This window comes from Peromyscus maniculatus, chromosome 15, assembly GCF_049852395.1.
Source record: "Peromyscus maniculatus bairdii isolate BWxNUB_F1_BW_parent chromosome 15, HU_Pman_BW_mat_3.1, whole genome shotgun sequence".
NCBI lineage: Eukaryota > Metazoa > Chordata > Mammalia > Rodentia > Cricetidae > Peromyscus > Peromyscus maniculatus.
The window spans coordinates 74,844,041-74,863,430 of NC_134866.1; the positions used below are offsets into that span (position 1 = coordinate 74,844,041).

A 19,390-nucleotide genomic window follows, 5' to 3' on the forward strand; every position below is an offset into this window, starting at 1 on the left:
GGCATTTTCTAACCTCTGCCTATAGATGCCTAAAGCTGTCCTTACTACCATGTAGGGGTGGACAGTGTATCCCCAGCTCCTAGATCGCCTGCTAACCACACACTAGTCATAACTTGCAACACAGTCTCAGTCCCATGCTATCTTTGTCTTCTTTTTTTCCCCCTTTCTATCCCCTGAGGATTTCTTTGCCCTTTGGGGATTATTATTTAAATGGTATTTTGAAATATTACCCAGGGCATTGACTAGGGTATAGGGGTGGGAGGCGACTGGCAATGCACTCAGTCCATCATCCTGGTCCAGGGGTGGATGCTTTCATAACCTGATTTGATATTGAAATTTTCTCTTGCTTTTAAATATTATTCTACCACTTTAATTTGCACTGGGCTGTAATTCACCTGACCTGTCTCCTGCCATTAGGTTGTTTTTATTATTTTATATTTTTAGTTGTGAGTCTAGCCTTTAACAGCTGAGCGATCTCTCCATCCCTGTCTTTATTATTTTAATCTTAGCGATGTATACTGAGGATTCCTGAGGTCAAAAGGAAAACCTCATTTTGGCAATTTAAAAACCACTGTATGTCATCCAGGAAGATTAAAAAGGGGCTCTATTGTCCTGCGTTCTCTCCTATACCAGGAACTGGCTGTTGAGATGAATGAAAAACATGTTTTTATCATTTTAAGTTGCATCTGACTGCTGGTAAAATTGAACATCTCTCATGAAAATGTTCATCCTGTGCCATTCTCGTTTGGGGTTGACAGTAGGTTTAGTGGTCACCTCCAGAAAGGCATGTCCGTGTTTTAGCCACCAGAATCTATAAATGGTATCTTAGCTGGAAAAAAATAGGTAATTGTGTTAAAATATTGAGATGAAGCCTCCCTGGACTATGTGGTTATGCTGTAGATCCAGGGACAACTGTCCTTGTGAAAGGACAGAGAAGACATGGAAGGGAAGCCGTAGTGATTATAGCAACAGCCGGAAGCCTAGGGGTCCTAGACCCGCCCACCCTGAGAGGACGGGGGGATCCACTGTCAGAGAAACTTTGGCTCTGCTCACACCTCCGTGCTGGGATTCTGGCCTCTCTAACAGGGAGAAGACAAATGTCAAGTCACTCACTTTGTGCAATTAGAAGGCAGACACAAGACATTAGCAGTCTTCTGCTTACTGGATTTTAAGAGAAACAGAAGCTCCTGTGTGCGCCATACATAGTTTTCTAAGATGGTCTTATCTATGGTGATTTTTTTTTTTGCCATGAGTAGCTATTAAATCATTTTTTTAAATTTTTATTTTATTTTATTTTATTTTATTTTATTTTACAATACCATTCAGTTCTACCTATCAACCACAGGTTCCCCTATTCTCTCCTCTCCCACATAAATCATTTTTATATCATCCACTTGACTAGGTTCTTTGTTCATATTTTCTGCCTTGTTGTTAGCAAATCTATTAAGGCCCTGTGGAGCTTCCAAAGTATGCATCTCTAGTTTGAGTTTAATTAATGGTTAGTTCTGTGACTTACTTGTGTATTGTATGAGGTAGGGCTAGCTACCAAATATTTCAGAAACAGTATTAAAATATCCCTCAGACAAGAAACGAAGTTCTTACATGTGTCAACGCCTCCTCAGACTCCTGTTCTGCTTCGGAAATGCTCATCGACTCTTAGCTTCGCTAGCTTGATATTTTTATCTTCTTATTTTATACCAATGCATGTTCCTTTCATGACTCATCCTTGAAAAGTACATTTTTAATATTTTAATCTGTCTTCCAAATAAACTTTAGAGTTGCTTGGCTATTTATTTCAAAGAAATTTCCATTAATATTGCACTAAATTTACAAATTAATTCCAGAACTAAAAAAGTCTAATGATAGACATCTCATGCAAATGTTATCCAAGCCTTCCTTAATGCTACTCAGACAAGTTCATATAGTTCCTTATTGTGCCAAATTTTTAATGAACCAAGTACATACATACATACATATATACATACACATGTGTATTTAAAACATTTATATTTATTTGTTTATTTGCTTATTGGTTTCTCAGAACCATGACGTATAATCTGGCCACAGGCTCTTGTTCCCGTCAGGGCATCAGTGGGTCTAGAAGCATCTCCTTGCTTTTCATCGGCATCTGTGAGAGAATCCGTTGTGGAGCAGATGAGGTGGGCTGCAAAGACTGGGTCAGACTCACTAGGTGGTAATTCAGGAAGGGAAGTCTGAGAACAGAGTCTTTGCTGAGCTCCCCATCTTAGATCCTCCTGGGCCCTTCTCTGATACCATGCTCTGTGACACTGCTCTGTGGGAGGAAGTGGGACGTGGACCCAGGGCATCCTCAGTTGATCCTGGAAAGAGTTCAGTACTTCTAGATTTTGCCTCCAAGTCATCACTAATCTCCTATAACCCTTTGGTGACTAGATGCCCCAAGAGAATCCAAATAATCCCCATTATGAAGAACACTCAGCTGGAAGAAAAAAACAACAACAACAAACAACTGAATTCCTACTCCTAAATAGCAGAGAGGCATTCCTTCACTGCCATTAATTGACCAATGACATTCTGGCAGATGGTTCCCCAGCATTGAGCGACTGCCTGATTTGAAATGGCCATCTGTGAATGCGCCTCTTCCACTGGGACTCGGGAATCATGTGATGAACTCAATGGGCAAAACCAGGAGCCGAGTTCCTTCCAGGAAGCCTGGCCTGGAAGACATGTCACTGGGGTGGGGAAGAGCAGCAGACTAGTTGCTGTGACTCTTGCTTATTTCCCCATGGATTAAAAGATCAATCACTCAATGTTTATTAAGAGCCTGTGATATATCAGGCACTATGTTAGGAGCTCAAAATCAGAGACTGAATAAGACACCAAGTCCCTGGTTGTATAGAATTTGCTTCTCTGCCATTACAATGAAATAAACAAACATACTTTCACGCAGCAGTGAGTCCTAGAAATAAAAAAAAAAAAAAGGCAGGATAGGGACTCAGAGCAGTTCCATGGAGCAATTCATTCTGATGTCTTATATTGGTGTTGTCAAAACAGGAAAGGAACACTTTGAATCACAACAACCACACATAGCTAATGGCTGCCCAGAGGGATGATGCAGCGTTACCTAGTGGCAGAGGTGTTCTAGGACAAGTGGTCCAGGGAGTGTTGACTGGAAGATGAAGCTTGAATACGAGCTGACTCTGGCCAGGATGTAAGTCATGCTGTTACCCAGGGGCTCAGACACAGGGAACAGCATGCAAGAGCAAGGGCCGTTGGTGGAGAAAGGTAGAGAAGGTGAGTAGCTAACCAGAGTCAGGGGGAGAGAATGAAGAAAAGTGACTAGGGACAGACCATTAGGGGCCCTGAAGGTTATGGAAAGAACCTTGCATTTGAGCTGAGCTGAGCATAGAGTCGGGAAATGCATTAGTTCATTTTCCACGGCTGTAACAAAATAGCACAATCCGTCTACTTAATAAAATGAAGAAATTTGTTTAGCTTGGAGTTGCAGAGGCTGAGAGCCCAAGATCGTGCCGCTCCGTTTGCTCAAGCTCTGGCAAGGGCCCCTTAGCTGTGCCACAGCATGGCAGACAAGCAGGCAGGAAAATGGCTGCAGGAAGAAAAGATTCCAGGGTGCGACAGGAAGCCAGAGACCAAGGAGGAGCCAGACTTGCTCTTTATATGAGAACCCACTTTGGGGAGCACAAACTCCCTTCAGGAGACCAACATCAATTCTCCGACGGTAGTGCCACACTGACGCAATGCCTTCCACACTCCACTACTTCCTGACCGGCACTCTGGGGTCAAGCTCTTAAGCTGCGACATTTAAGCCTTAGCAGGATGTGCTAGGATCTAGAAAAATACAGGATTTCCTTTAGGATTTGATCCACCCAATCTTTGGAGACAGAATATTTGTTCCTTGATCTTGTTAGTTCTTCCCTTCGACAGGTGTAGACATGTTTATTGTGACTACAACCATGTCATGATGCATCAGTGACTTCCGGGTGTCTAATGTCCTTAGAGGTAGACTAGAGGAAGGGGGACAGTCAGATGAAAAGTCAAAGCCATGGAAGAGAACCCCAGCAGTGCCTATGAGCTGCTCCATAAGTATCATGGCAAAATTGGGGTCATTTATTCCCTCTTGTTTGCCTATCAGCGGAAACAGAAGGAAAAGAAATGAGCACCATCTATAAATTAGGCATCTCTACCCTGTGTGTCTAAAGGCTGCTACAGAGCCAGCCAAATACTCATCTCAGGAATCACTTTAACCCAAATGGAAAACTAAAACTAGCCACACCTCCCATCTATTACCTCAACGCAACAGGCGCTCAGTTGCTCCCAAATCCTCGCAAGAACTCAGCATCCCCCAAGGAAGCAGGTGGCTCAGACACGCGGAAATGATTTAAGTTTTAGACATGAGAGGTGATTTTGTTTATGAATCAGACACATGCGTGGGTCCCAGCACTGTTGCTGTCTTCCCAGCCTCACAGGCTCAGAATGGGCAAGGACAGTGTGTTTGTAGAGCCTAAAACATTTGGCCGGCGAATGCCGCTAGTGTACCTGAAATGAAAGGATGGAAGGATGTAACCTATAGCCAGAATTCATCCCTCACAGGAGGGATGCTGCAATTTCCTTTCTAGAATGGAACAACGATGACTGGTTAGGTTGGCCGTGCCCCGCCCCACCCCGAAAGCACAACTGGGGGCCACGGAGATGAGACTCACTCTCCCCAGGGACGACCATGGCCAGGTCCCCTAAGGTTTAACCTACAAAGGAAAACTCTAATAAGCATGCCTGTTTGCCTGTCCATCCCGTTGCAGGAACCAGGGCAATGTGGTGAGGATATTTGTTGGTCCAATTTAAAGCACAGCCAGTGTGTCAAATTGGCTTCCTCCCTATTACTCTGACTAGAGCAAAGACTTTTCCCCAGACCTCGGCTAAGTCTATGATCCTGGGAATGCCAACAAGATGTGAAAACAGCCACCTAGAGCTAGTGGGCATTGCCCTCCCCTCCCCGTACTGCCTGGAAATGACATGCGCTCCCTTTCCACTTTGTCTAAGTTTTACTCGGTAAATATTTCAGTTTGCCAGGTTCCTGGAGGTGTGGATGAAAGCAGCCGCCTGTGTTTACTTCAGCACCACCTGAGCACGGAGACCAAGTCCCCAGGGCACTGTCCCTACGGAATGCCCACGTCGTTGTTTCCCTTGCTTGCCGCCTCTGGAAAGGAGGTGTCAGAGCCTCCTTGAACACCCCCACAGGTACTCCATGGCCCCGGGGAGGAGCAGCTTCGAGACCAGGGAGTTTATTGATGCACACGTTCCCCACAGAGCGTGGAAAAAGTAAGAACAGTGAAGCATGGCCGTACTGGGTGCTCTGTGTTCCAGCCAGGGTTCAGCTGGTGCACAGTAGCTCTGTGTCCTGAGAAACAAGCTTGGAGGCAGGTCTTTACTTCAAGGAACCGCGTGTGTGTGCACGCACACACACATGCACAAGCATACTAGCACGCACAATATAAGATGTTAAAGGAACCACTGAAAAGAGTGCTTTCCTTTCTGTTTTTCCAGTGAAGTCATTACCGTCCTGGGAGAAAAGAGCTGCTAAACGAACTCTCTCACAGCAAAAAAAAAAAAAAATGATGGAATGCTTCACCCCTCTCTGAGCTATTTTTTTTCTTAATTGTACAATTCAACGCAATGTTTAAGTTGTAAATGTTTAAGCTCAGTGGTTGGCTATGAAAGTTATATTTTGGAGAACAGGAGGGACTTCTGGTTTTAGGGCCGTCTACCTGGGGTACTGAATATTACATCAGTGTACAAGAACAGATCTGCTTCCAAAGCAATAGTCACAAGAAAAGTCAGAAGCCATCCATCCAAATGGACAGAGTCAAAGTTCTACAAGGCCAGGGACCATGTTTTGGCTTATCTTGGATTCTTAGAGCCCAAGGCAATCTCAAAGCTCACTGCATGCAACTATGTGACCTGATGTGCAATGGGTGTAGACCGCACCCAACTGTAAGTTCAAAGAAGTCAAATAAAGGCTTCTAGGTACTCTCCATCTAGGGATTTTCATTCCTGTGAGACCATGCAAAGACAACTGTCTTACAACGTCATTTGATCTGTACGTTGGTACTATGGCATAGGAGAGATCCTAAGTTGAGCTAATTAGCCCAAAGGTAGACAAGTAGAGGTGTTCACTGGCTAATGAAAGCACATAATAAAAATTCAATATAGCTGAAAATAAACAACAAAGCCCACAACCCAAACATAGGCTGAGCCTTTTGCACACACCCATGCTAGATGCAGGTAAAATTAAAAAAAGACCTCCAGTGCTCTCTGGGACTACCCAAGTGGTCCTATTTCTAGAGCCAGGTGTCATTCACCTTTGGCCACATGTACCAAAAGCAAAATGTTCTGCTAGCTTTGGGGGCTCCAAGCTCACTACAGATTGGCACCATAGGAAAGCTCATTCCTGATCAATAGAAAGACAACTGCTCATATACAACAATGCTCCCCCAAATCCATCACAAGAAAGAATTCAAAAGTTTTCCTTAAAAAAGAGGGAGGGGTTGTGACCAAGTATGTCACCTCTATTACCTTCGACCCATATGATGCTGACTGCCTGCTCCAAGTGATATCACATGCCACCTAGATACTCTGAGGGCCTCCTCTCTGCCTTTCTGGTTCTGGCTTTATCTGTGTCCCCTTGGTGTCTCTTCCCAACACAGCAGTCACAGAAATCCATTTTAATCACATGACAAAAAACATTGCTCCCCTCTGAAAGCCTCCTGGTTTTATTGTCCACCATCAGCTCCTCTCTATCCAGCCATACTGACCTCTAACATGCAGAATCTCTTTCTGCTTCAGAGTCTTTGCACCTCTATTCTGTCTTTCTGGAATGTTCGTCACCCTCACCGACATATTAAGTTCACTTTCCAAAAATAAATAAACAAACTAAACATGGCACTGCATAGAGCCCTGAACCACAGCATTCTTACATCACCACTCCCTGACCAGTACCCTTGATCATATCTCCATCTGACAACGTAGTACATATTAATTAACTGTTCATTGTCTGACACTCCACAAGATACACCCCATGACAAGTGAGACATACCCTGTGTCATTTTCATCTAAATTTTAACATCCAAAAAAATATAAAACAATTTGTTAAACAGATGACTGACGGACATGCTCAGGCAAAGCGAAATCCTCTTCGCTATCCTTCTCAGAACTGTTGAAATGCTAATGTGGATCACGAGCCTCCAAGAAAGGGTCATGCAGCATCACCAAACTCAGACCTCAGAACTCTTCACTAGCAAAGCATCCTCCAGAAGAATCCCTTGGGATCAGCACTGAGGAGCTCTGCAGCGAGACACATCAGGAATAGAACATGATTCCAGTCCCACCAATGCGGAGAAAGCTTCCTGGACAATGATTGAGGCTTTCCTCTCATGATCAAGGTTATTTGCACACCACAGAGCAGCACACATGCCAGGAGGAGACATTTATTTGGATTTGTCTTGATCCCATCGTGGGAAGGTAAAAGCAGCTTCATGGCCAGTGTTGCTGGAGGAAGGGACTTGCTTCCATCTTTGGTGTCTAGATCCAGCAGTGGGAACTAGTCAACTCAGCCCTACAGGGAAATGTACGGTGTGAAGGAGAAAGGACAAAACACATCCCCCCTGCAGGGGAACCTTGCTTTATCTCCCACCAGACTCTCACACAGTTCACACTGAGCTTCTACTTCACACTCATCGTGAAGAGCCCTCCTTGGATGTAGTCGTATGGAAATTGTGTGACTCTCTGAGAAAGACACATCTAGATTTTAACACAACAGTAGTGAAGGAACTCATCTTGCTGCCGCCCCCCTGCTGCCCAGCCCCGCCCCGCCCAGGTCACAGTGACATTCACTCTGTTACACATTCTCTGATGCCTGGGGTCAGCAGTCCCTACTGAATGGCGGCAGGGGAGGATAGGCAAGGGGACCAGTGAGAAGAAGGTACAGCCTGTACCCTAAACAGCCACTCTCAAGTAGGAACCCCCCATCACACCTTACCAGAATACAAATCACATTGCTTGGAGGGTATACACAAGGGGGTCTGGGGCATAGGCAGGGACAGGCAGGCCCATTGTCCCCTTTGGCTACACGTAGAAGAGACTGCATGCTGAAAGTGGATGGTACGTTATAGTTGTCACCCAAAATGAGAAGATCTAATGTCACAAAATTGATCACTGACTCAGGCTTCAACAGGACGTTCAAGACATGGGGGTTTGGAGGGCTGCCCTACTTATTGGCTAGAAAAACAAAACAGAAAACATAACAAAACAACGAAGATACAATGAGTGGACTATTCACTTACTGGACGGAAATGCCTTCATCTGCTGAAAATGCTTTGGGTTCTAATTCTTTCAAAGAGAGCCCCCACCTCCCCAAATGCTCTCTAAAGGTAGGTAGAACCAAGCGGACCTCTTTTCCTAAAATGTTTCCTCATGCAGCATGGTACTGATACTGATATGGCCAGGTTTCAACTGTCAGTCATTGCAGGTGTGGGGACAGGCATATTTGGTGTCATCTGCATGGCATATAGCATTTATAAAATACTCCACCCACACCATCACCTTTGGCCCTCATAACTACTTCGTATGGGTAGAGCACTAAGTGTGTTCAAGCCACAAGGCAATGATATCACAGTTCTGGAGGTTGGAAATCGCAGTGTTGGCGTGGCCTGGCTCCCTCCGAAACCCTCGGAGCTTCTCAGCTTGCCATTTCCCAGTGTGTTATGGTGCTCACGGGTCCCCAGTGCTTCTCGTCTCTGTGTAGCTCTACTCTCCACCTCAGCTGTCATAGGATTTGCTCCCCGTGTGCCTGTGCCCAAGTTCCCCTCTTCCCATAAGTCTACCAGTCAATGCTGGTTCTCCACCTTAGTGGCCACAAAGATCCTATTTCCAAACAAGGTCGCATAGATATTGGGATCTGGGTCTCAAAGCACATATCACGGAGACCCAATTTAACCCATAGCAATCTCAAAGAGAACTGACTGTACATGAAATAAACTCATATTTGATCAAATGTGTAATACATGTTGCTGGTGTTGATTCTGTACTCATTTCCCGACACATCTCCAAAATGAGACTTACAGGTCCTTCCAGCCTCAGAGACACTTGCTGCTCTCCCGGAAGACATGAATTTAGTTCCCAGCACCCACATCAAGTGCTCACAACTACCTGTAATTCCAGCTCCAGTTATCCTGACATCTTCTTCTGGCATCTGCAGGCAGCTGAACATGCATGACTTATGTATACATGAACACAGATCTCTCTCTCTCTCTCTCTCTCTCTCTCTCTCTCTCTCTCTCTCTCTCTCTCTCACACACACACACACACACACACACTTTTTTTTTTTATGAAAAAGAGAGAACCAACTACAAGCACAAATGAAAAGGATCCCAGAACTTTCCCTGACTTCATTCTTACACTGGCCCGCATCACTGAAAGCTCAGGTATCAGTCATGTGTTATAACATTAAAAACAGTTACACCTTGGCAACTGATTCTCCAACACACATTGTCATTTTGAATATTCTCATGAGAACAAAATGTTAGTTGATACCATAATCATAAATTCACAAGAACCATCAAAAGGATAAAGGGAAGGACAGCCTTCACTCACACTCCTTGCTTGCCAGTTAGCAGGGACCCTCAGCTAATCACGCTACTTCTCAGGTCAAACAGGATGATGTTGAGCTAGTGGAAAACACCAGCGGAGAGCCCAAAGTCAGCCAATCCCTCTTTATGCTAAACAACTAAATCTACTTAAAATAAAAACCACAATTAACCAAATGTAACTATTTATCTCTGTTTTCTTTATGGGAGAAATGTTGGACTCAGACAGTATATCCATAGGATCCCTAGGTCAAACAGCAAAGCGTAATGTGAGGCTTCAGGTAGAAAACAGAAAATACAGTCTTTCTTACCATGAAGGGTTAAATGCTAACAAGGAAACCCGAGGAAAACTGAATTAGTCTCTACAGAATATGAATACTTCACTCTGCAGAAGAGGATATTGCCCTACTCAGGGCTTCCCTTGCTATGATGTAACACCATGACCAAAAGTAAGTTGGGGAGGAAAGGGTTTGTTTGGATTACACTTCCATATCATTGTTCATCATCAAAGTCAGGACAGGAACTCAAGCAGGCAGGAACCTGGAGGCAGGAGCTGATGCAGAGGCCGTGGAGGGGTGCTGCTTACTACCTTGCTCTCCATAGCTTGCTCAGGCTGCTTTATTTTAGCACCCAGGATCGCCAGCCCAGGGATGACGTCACCTGCCATGGGCTAGGCCTTCCCCCATCGGTCACTGATTAAGAAAATGCCTTACACACCTGCTTATAGCCCGATTTTATGGAGGCATTTCCTTAGTGGAGGTTCCCCTTCTCAGATGACTCTAGCCTGTGTCAAGTTGACGTAAAACCATCTAGCACAAATATGGAGAGGAACAAAGTGTGAAAAGCCCCTGTGCCCAGAAACGTTCCATAAACATCACTAAAACGCACTTATTGAGACCAACTTTTGCATATGTCGCTCATGTCTAATCTGGCCTTGTCTCCATCCCCCATCTCTCTGTTCCCATATTCTGACCACTGCCTCAGTTCTTCTTTTATTCTTACATGGAAGACACCATCCCCATCTTATTTCTGTAACTGTAAAGTGCATTACTTTCATCATATGACTTTGTCATTATTTCAAAAAACTAAGAATTTCAAAAACCCTGCTTTAAAATATCCTAATGTTGCTTTCTCATCTTATGATCATTTGCTGACTCTGTCAATCAAGTGGGCCAGAGCCCACCCCAGAAAGGTTTCCTGCACTCTGTGGAGCCAAACACTTGCAAAAACATATGAAAAACAAATAGCTCTAACATTTTCCTACTTTGTTGCATAAACTAGGTGTGGATGACCTTTTCTTCAGGTGTGACTTTTACATACTTTGATTTTCTGTAAAGTTTAAAAGGATCTGTAAATGTTTTACTGACTTCAAAAACAAAATATTTTAGCTATGGGTAGTTCACCTGGGTATAATGCCAACATCCAGGAGGCAGAGACAGAGGAATTGCGGCAAGTTTGAGGCCAGTCTGTTCTACATGGTGAGTTCTAGGCCAGCCAGAATTCACAATGAGACACTTTATACAAAAAAGAATAAAGAATTTAAATGTGACCAATCTTAACAGAGCACCATGAAAATTAATTCTGCAAGAAATGTTAAAGGGCTCCTTAAGTACTCTTCATACATCTTATGCAATCAGTCTTCAATTCTTTTTTTCTTATTTATTTATAATTATTTTAAAATACGGGATGCTTCTCTACTTTGGATGTCACCCTTGTGTGGGAACCATGTTAATCTTCTCTGTGTTATTCCAGGCACAGTACATGTGCTTCCAGACAGCACATACGGAATCACTTCTTCTCCACTCAACACATTGCTGAATGAACATGTCATTTGAGAACTATTATTTACTCGTTATATTTAGATTGTGACTTTGTAAAATCTGACCCTGGGTCAGCCCACTGATGTTTCCTAAACTGTATTTAGTGACCTAAAGGTTAGCATTATACTCACAGAAGTAACTGTATATTAAACATTTAGATTTACAAGAGAATCAAGTTTGTACCATTGTCCAATGCCAGAATTAAGCAAAAAGCCTAATTCTCACATTTTGCAGCCCCATTTTATTCTTGAAGAAGCTTTCAAACATGTCATTAGTCATTTCATTTCTGAAATGCTCATTGATTTTTTTAAAAAGAAGTTAAGTATTAGAGTTGTTAATTTTTCCATTAAACTGTTTAGTCTCTTCTGTTAGCATTTAATCCCCTTGTGACTTCATTTGGGGGAGCCTGCATTAGTTCAAGGTTACAATGCATCTCTTGAGCTCTTGTTAATCTCTGAACGCCTCCATTCTTTTGGTGTTGGGTGTGTTCTGACAGATTTCTGCTTTGTGTCAAGTACACTTCAGGCACAATGAGGAAGATCCCTGCTTCACGAAGCTTACATGCTAACAGTAGAAGAAAAGATAATTGGTACATGAAAACAAAGCATATAGTTTATGGAAGGTGATCTATACTATGAAAAAAATGGAATAAAGCAAGGAGACTGAAGGAGAGATCAGGCTGTAGCTATAATCAGATAATTCAACTGGGGATTGTTAAGATGAAAATTATAGGAGAGGAGAGCCACTTGAAATGATATATGGAGCAGGAATGTCTGAAGCAGAAAGGAGAGAGCAGAATCCCTAAGTGAGGAGTACATGTGGTGCATCAAAGGAACAGGAGGGTTCCAACAGTGAGGCTGGCATGGAGTAAAAAGTGGGATGGCAGAGGGTGAACTCACAAAGGCAGTGATTCACGTAAGGACTCGGCTTTCACAGAGTCCTGAGCAGACTAGAGATGTGTTGTGACTTCACTCCAGGCACCGCTCCAACTACATCACTGGATCTTTGAAGGACAAGGACAGGAACAGAGATACCAAAGAGGAGTGGCTTTGGTACGTCAAGCTTTTAGACAATTGTTGGGAGGGGGGCAGCAGTAGACATGGTGAGAAGTGGTCAGATTCCAGTTATAATTTTAAGCTAAAGGCACAAGGACTTCCTGAGGTAGGCTGAGAAGAAAGTGAGAAAGTGGAGTCTGTATTTTCCATCCACAGAGTTCAGGAAGGGTAAAGAAGCAACAGGAACTGGTGTGAGGTATAGAGAAGGGTCGGGAGTTTGGCTTTTATATCCATCAGATAGGTAGCCAAGAGAGAAGTGGGTACCAAGATGAAAGCCAGCAGACAGGAGTCTGGGACAGAGGTAAGTACTTGGGAGCTGATGCAGATGACTGGATTTTAAAGACAAAACAAGGAATGAAATCACCAGAAGAAAAGAGAACACCATGGGAGAAAGGGGACTAGAGGAGAAGAGAGGATTGCAGCCTGCTTGTGAAGGCTATGAGGCCAGGGGGAAGAGGATATGCCACCAATGTCAAACGAGAAGGGGTAAGACAAAGAGTGTGACATCACTGGGCATTGATATGAAAACCTAACAAAGAGCTATCCAATTGTCAGGTTCGAAACAAGAGAGTGAATGGACAAAATTTAACATAAATAATGATTAAGTTAACAACTAACGAAAAGATGAAAAGGTATCATGAAGGTGGCAGCTGCCAGAAAAATAATTATATCACCTTCTGATTTCAGGATGGGGAAGTGGGTGAATAAAGGTGAGGGATTTTAGTTCTTAACTAAGTTTAGAGGAAGGGCCCATAGATCTGAAAATCAGACTTTCAAAAAGCAGTTGCTCTTGACTGGACTGATGGACCAAGAAGAGATACTGAGAGGAATTTTAGATCCCTGCTCTAACAGGAGGATGCTAGCTATCTGCTTGAGACTGTGGTGGGTATATACAAGGCAGCACTTTCATTTTCAAAGTACAAATTACCACAAATGTCATGGCTGAAAATAACAGAAACTTATCCTTGCATAACTAGAATCAGAAGTTAAGGTGTCAGCAGGCCATGCCCTCCTGGAGGCCCTGGTGGAGAAATCTCTTCCACACCTCCCTGATGACTCGTGGCTGCTTGTGATCTTTGGCACTTCATGGATAATGATCTTTTTCTCCAGTCTCTGTCTCTCTTTTATGTAGTCTTCTTGTAAGGACATGGGTCACTGGATTTAGGGCCCACCCTACCTCCAGTATAGCGACATCCTCACTATTTTCTCTGCATAGACCCCATTTCCAAAGAAAGCCATATTCTGGGGGTCCTGAGAGGACATGGATTTTATGGGGGGGGGGGAGAGGACACTGTTCAATGCACACAGGAAGTTTCTCAACCATCTTGGAAAGTGGAAACTGAAATTCTGTGCTGAAGCAAAAGTATGCCACTGTCGCGATTAGAGATTTTCTAAGGCATGCCACTCCCAAGAACCTCCACAGAGCAGAAGCCCATGGGAAGCAAATGAGAAAGGGAGGCCCTTCCCCCTCATCCAGACTCTCTTATCTCCTCTTGGCCAAGCATGATACAGAGCTGTCTCATGAATCCAGGCTGTGACCACCATTTCCAGCACGACAAACAGAATACACAAAGGTAGATTTGGAGCCTAGAGACAATTTCTTAATAATTAGCCTGGTTGCTGCCTGGAGAAGGAAGATGGGTGCTGAGAATTATCCCCTGGATTTAGCTTCAGTTCCGCAACCAAATAAACACTTCCCTGAGGAAATGCTGTCCTGTATGTTCGTAAATCAAGCTGGTCGCACATTTCAGCACTCTGGCCAGCTCCTTAGCCCGTCCTGACAAACCTCAGTGATGGTCATCACAAACTTGCAAGCATCTACTGCTGTTTATAGACAGTATTTATCCCATTGCCCCTCTGCAGACTTTTAATATGATAGCTGCAAGTGAGTTAAAGCAGTCTTGGAAATGAATATAACTTTATTCCAGTAAGATGCCCACGAATTAGTAAAAACGGGTGGTTAATCTTTAGACTGGGTTCTCTGGAGATAAAAGAAGAAGAAAAGAAAACAGTAGAAAGAAAATCAATAAATCTGGAATAAAGTCAATGCATATTTTTAGAGATGTAGACACATGTGTGAGACCTCACTGAGTTTTCTGTTTGCTTTTAAATTGAAATTTATAAAGCAAGCTGATGCTTTGAATATTAAAAATCACATAACACAGAGGCAAAACAGAAAGACTGCAATAATGGCATTTGTTATTAGGTACACCTGTGAATCTTAATTATGTAAATTAGCTGAGGATAATACCTAAATTGCTATGTTGTGATCTATAAAAGCATCTTCATTTTTCATAGGAAAGCAACAACACATCCCTAAGCTAACGGGAAGTTAAAATCCCTAAAGTCAAACTGGAAAGAAAAATACCTAAATTGTCCCTTATTTGAAATTTGTGACTTTCTCTTGCTTCTTAAAATTAGTTATGTGCATCCAAAATAAACAGTAAGGCAGAATTGTAAAACCCTTAAAAGAGGAAGCATCATGGAGAATGACACTTATGAATCAATGCAGAAGAGCCGATCAGTCTAAGCAAGCTCTGCCATGAGTCTTGACTGCTCTGGGCTGAGTTTCAGTGAGATCAGAAATTTCATTTTTACATTTGTGCTTCATCCCCCAGAGCCTGAAACACCCCCAGAGGAGCTTCTATGTTTTGCTGAATACATTCACATCAGAAAATTAATCTAACTGGCATTCCACTGGATGTGTATCTGCTCAAGCAAAACCAAGGGAAGCATCAACTATGTGCATTATTTATCTTATTTTGAATAATGTTAGTTGCTGGTAAATATCAAAATAGAAAGCCAATAATTTGATAAAAACTTGCAATAATCTAAAGATAAACAGTTAAAGGATTTCTGGTCCATTGGTGGTGGTGGTGGTGGTGGTGGTGGTGGTGGTGGTGGTGGTGGTGGTGGTGGTGGTATGCATGTCTATGGTGTGTCTGTGTGTAAAATAATCATTTCATTTTGGCGATACTTCTAAACAGTCATTGCAGTGTTATAACAGGATTTAATTTGAAATTCAAATAAGAAAAACATTTTCTTTAAAATTACCGACAATAGCCCAGCAGGTAAAGCCCCGTCCATCATCCTGAGTTTGGTCTCTGAGATCCACATGGCAGAGAAGAGAACAAACTCCTACAAGTTGTCCTCTGACTTCCACATGTGTGTTGTGGCAAACACACACATATACAAGCAAGTTCTTTACTTATTTAAGTAAGTAACTGCAATTAAAAATATTTTTAAAGATTTTCTTTTTTAGTCAGGGTCTCTCTATGTATCCCTAGCTGTCCTGGAACTCACTCTGTAGACCAGGCTGGCCTCGAACTCACAGACATCCACCTGCCTCTGCCTCCCAAGTGCTGAGATTAAAGGAGTGCATCTCAATACCTGGCAAGATTCTTTTTTTTAATTTACTTGAGTGTTTTGCCCACATGCACATATGCACACTATGTGTGTGCCTGATGTCTACAGAAGTCAGAAGAAGGTGTTGTGTCTCTTGGAACTGTAGTTACAGACAGTTGTGAGCCACCATGTTGGTGCTGGGAGTGGAACCCAGGTCTTCTGCAAAAACAGCGAGTGTTCTTAACCACTGAGTCATCTCTCCAGCCTGATCAACCAAATAAATGTGGACATGATGGTTACCTTTCTTGATTTATTTTGTTGTTGTTATTTTGTGTATAAATGTGTGTAGTGTACATACACAAATGTTCATGCATGTGTATGCAGAGGTCAGAGGTCAGTGTTGAATGTCTTTCTCAATTCCTCTCTACTCTAATTTTTGAGACAGGATCTCACTCTGAAACTAAAGACCACTCATGGGCTAGACTAGCTGGCCAATTAACTCCAGTGATCCACCTGCATCTGCCTCACTAGTACTGAGATAACAAATTCATGCCATCACATTCTGCTCTTACATGGGTTCTAGGTTGCCAAACTCAGGTCCTTATGCTGTGTCGTGGGGACTTTACTTACTGGTTTATCTCTCCAATCTTTCTCATAAATTTCAATACACAATTTGCTAATACTGGCTAGGTGTGATGCCCCATGCCTGTAATCCAAGTTCCCAGTAGGCAGAGGCAAGAGACATTGAGAGTTCAAGGCCAGGCTTAGTTTACACAGCAAATTCAAAACATATAGTGAGATCCTGCCTCAAATGGCAAAACAAGTTTGAGGAAATGTGTGTCTATGCAAAGAGGGATTTGGGTCTGGAGCACTGCTTTCTTGTACTGTGTTTGTTTTCCTCTAAGTCAGAATAATATTGGTCTCATGAATGAGCAGGGAACAGTCCTCCTCTGCTAATCCTAGAAAAGCTTCCACAAAATAAATATTACTTTAGCCGGGCGGTGGTGGCGCACGCCTTTAATCCCAGCACTTGGGAGGCAGAGGCAGGCGGATCTTTGTGAGTTCGAGGCCAGCCTGGGCTACCAATTGAGTTCCAGGAAAGGCGCAAAGCTACACAGAGAAACCCTGTCTCGAAAAACCAAAAAAAAAAAAAAAAATAAAATAAAAATTAAAAAAAAAATAAATATTACTTTATTCCCAAGTGTTTAGTAGAATATACATTAAAATTTTAGTCACACATTTCACAAAGAATCATGAGGATTAAGTGAGCAGTCAACATATATTTGCTATTATAGCTAACCTATTACTCCAATCTTGTATAAGTAGTCAGCATATTAATAGGAGCCACAGGCTGTCTTTATATGGCATAGGCTGAAATGCAAACCCATGTATGTTGTCCTGAAGTAATGATGGTGCCAGCATTCAGAGATTAAACAAGACCAGAACAAAAAGAATTTAGATTTCTTTGCAACAATATTTATTCACCCAATTAAGACATAGTTAAGAATCATTGATATTTTTAAGAGAATATCATCAGTCTACTACTCAAAACATTGTTTCGAAGTTATTCTTTAAACTTCTGTATGCTCAGGAAAAATGCCATGTCCTAGAGTTGTGAAGCTGGGAATAAACTCAGATGCAGATGAATAATAAAACAAGATTCCTTTTTCCTTTGTCCATCTTTCAAGTCAGTGGCTAGAAAAAGGCACAAGGACTAAATGAAGAATGTTAAATAATGGATCAAAGGCACTATCATTTTGGAAATCTATTACACAACATGCTGAATATTTTAGCAGTATTAATTATGCATCATTACACACGCCATTACCTTTTCAGACATCCCTGTGTGGTTTTGCAGATTTCGACATTATAACAGAACGGGTAATGGAGCAGTGATGCCAACCAGGTGCTATAACAAAAAGCATTTGTGTAAATGTCTAATAGAATATTAATGAACCAAACAAATGGGAAGAATTCTAGCTCTTCCAAATGTTAAGGCTGCTGCTGGCTCCAAGCAGAGGATAACTCAAGCCTTCTCAACCCTAAGCCAGTGAGGATCACAGACACACACCAGTGAGGACCTCATAAATAAAGTCAAGGTCGTGTCTCCTGTTTGGTTAATAAAGAATATTTATTGAACATCTCTCAGTAAGCTTACAAGCAAACTGTCTAAGCCAAATTAATGTCTACAGTGCTGACAGAGCAGCACAGAACACGGAGATCCCTTTGGCTTATAGACAGAGCCTGATTTCAAACAAGCAGACACCCACCCACTAGTTGAAGCACTGTGGGCTCATGTCAGCAGCGGATTCCATCTCTTCACTTCTGCGATATGCATCCCTTGTGCCAGGTTCAGCATAGTCTCCTGTGTCTACAGGGGGGACTTCAAGAACCCCAGCAAAAAAAAATGACATTCATAAATAGGTTGAGGACACAGTGCCTCAGTCATGCATTGGAAGGCATTTGAGTCGGACCTGGGAAGAAAGGGAAACATCCTTCTAGTTGGTCAGGAAAGATAATGGGGAATAGCTAAGTGAGCTACTATAAGGGCAAGCAGGACCTTGTTCAGGAAGGCAAGAAGGGCCCAAGAAGGGCATGGTACCAGCAGAACCTGGGAAGTCCAGCATAGTTCCTCATGAAGATGGGGGCCATTAATGATCCTTAGCAAAAGAGATGTGGCATTTTATGTTTCACAAGATAACTCAGGTGAGGAAATGGATTAAAGACACTAACCAGATGTGTTAGCCTAGAAACTTGTATGAGTTCAAGTGAGAGGGGATGGAGGCCTGGGCTGAGGCTCTGAGAAAATGGAATAGCAGGTGCCCAGCAGCACAGCCAGCATGACACATCCCTTCCCTTCCCTTTCTCTTAAGCCCTACAGTATTGACAAAAAAACTCTCCAAATGCCCTAGTGCCTCTATGGAAAAATCTCTCTACAATACGCAAATTACAAAGAAGTATTATTTCACATGTCCACAGGGGATAGGCAATCTATTATACCTCTTTTTTTATCACCTAAGGATGTGATTTCTAATAAAAATAAATGCATTTTGATTTAACATGTTGTTAACTGTAATGAGTTTTATAACTAATCTTAAGCAGGGGCTCCAAGTAAAATGGTGGAGTAGAATCTACAGACGTGATTGGGCCAAGGAGAAGAGTGTGTCCAAGGACAAACAGACTCTACTCAAGACAGAGAAAGAGCTTCAGATCTGTGTAGAGGTCATGCTAGAATGGCTTTCTTTGGTCAGCCCTGGAGACATATGTACAAGTAACATTAGACAGGCTGAGCAGGTTGTAGTTAGTATATATATATATATATATATATATATATATATATATATATATATATATATATATATATATATAATACACTCTATTTTAATATATATTATATATAATTATATTATGATCACAAACATAAAAGAAATAATAAAACATATCTCTGAAAAAAAGAATGAGATAAGCTCATATATACTGGTGAATAATTAAAAAAAATTATTAAAATTTTGTTTGAATACAAAAAAAATGT

At 42.4% G+C, this 19,390-nt stretch overlaps 1 protein-coding gene and 1 non-coding gene across 2 annotated transcripts in view; both read right to left on the reverse strand.

The window, feature by feature from the left end:
* Positions 1-19,390, reverse strand: part of Sv2c (synaptic vesicle glycoprotein 2C) — a 186,942-nt gene that overhangs the window by 145,884 nt on the left and 21,668 nt on the right. The window lies entirely within an intron of this gene.
* LOC121823005 (U6 spliceosomal RNA) lies at positions 11,314-11,418 on the reverse strand. The gene has a single exon (XR_006064300.1). It is a non-coding gene; the product is annotated as a U6 spliceosomal RNA (small nuclear RNA).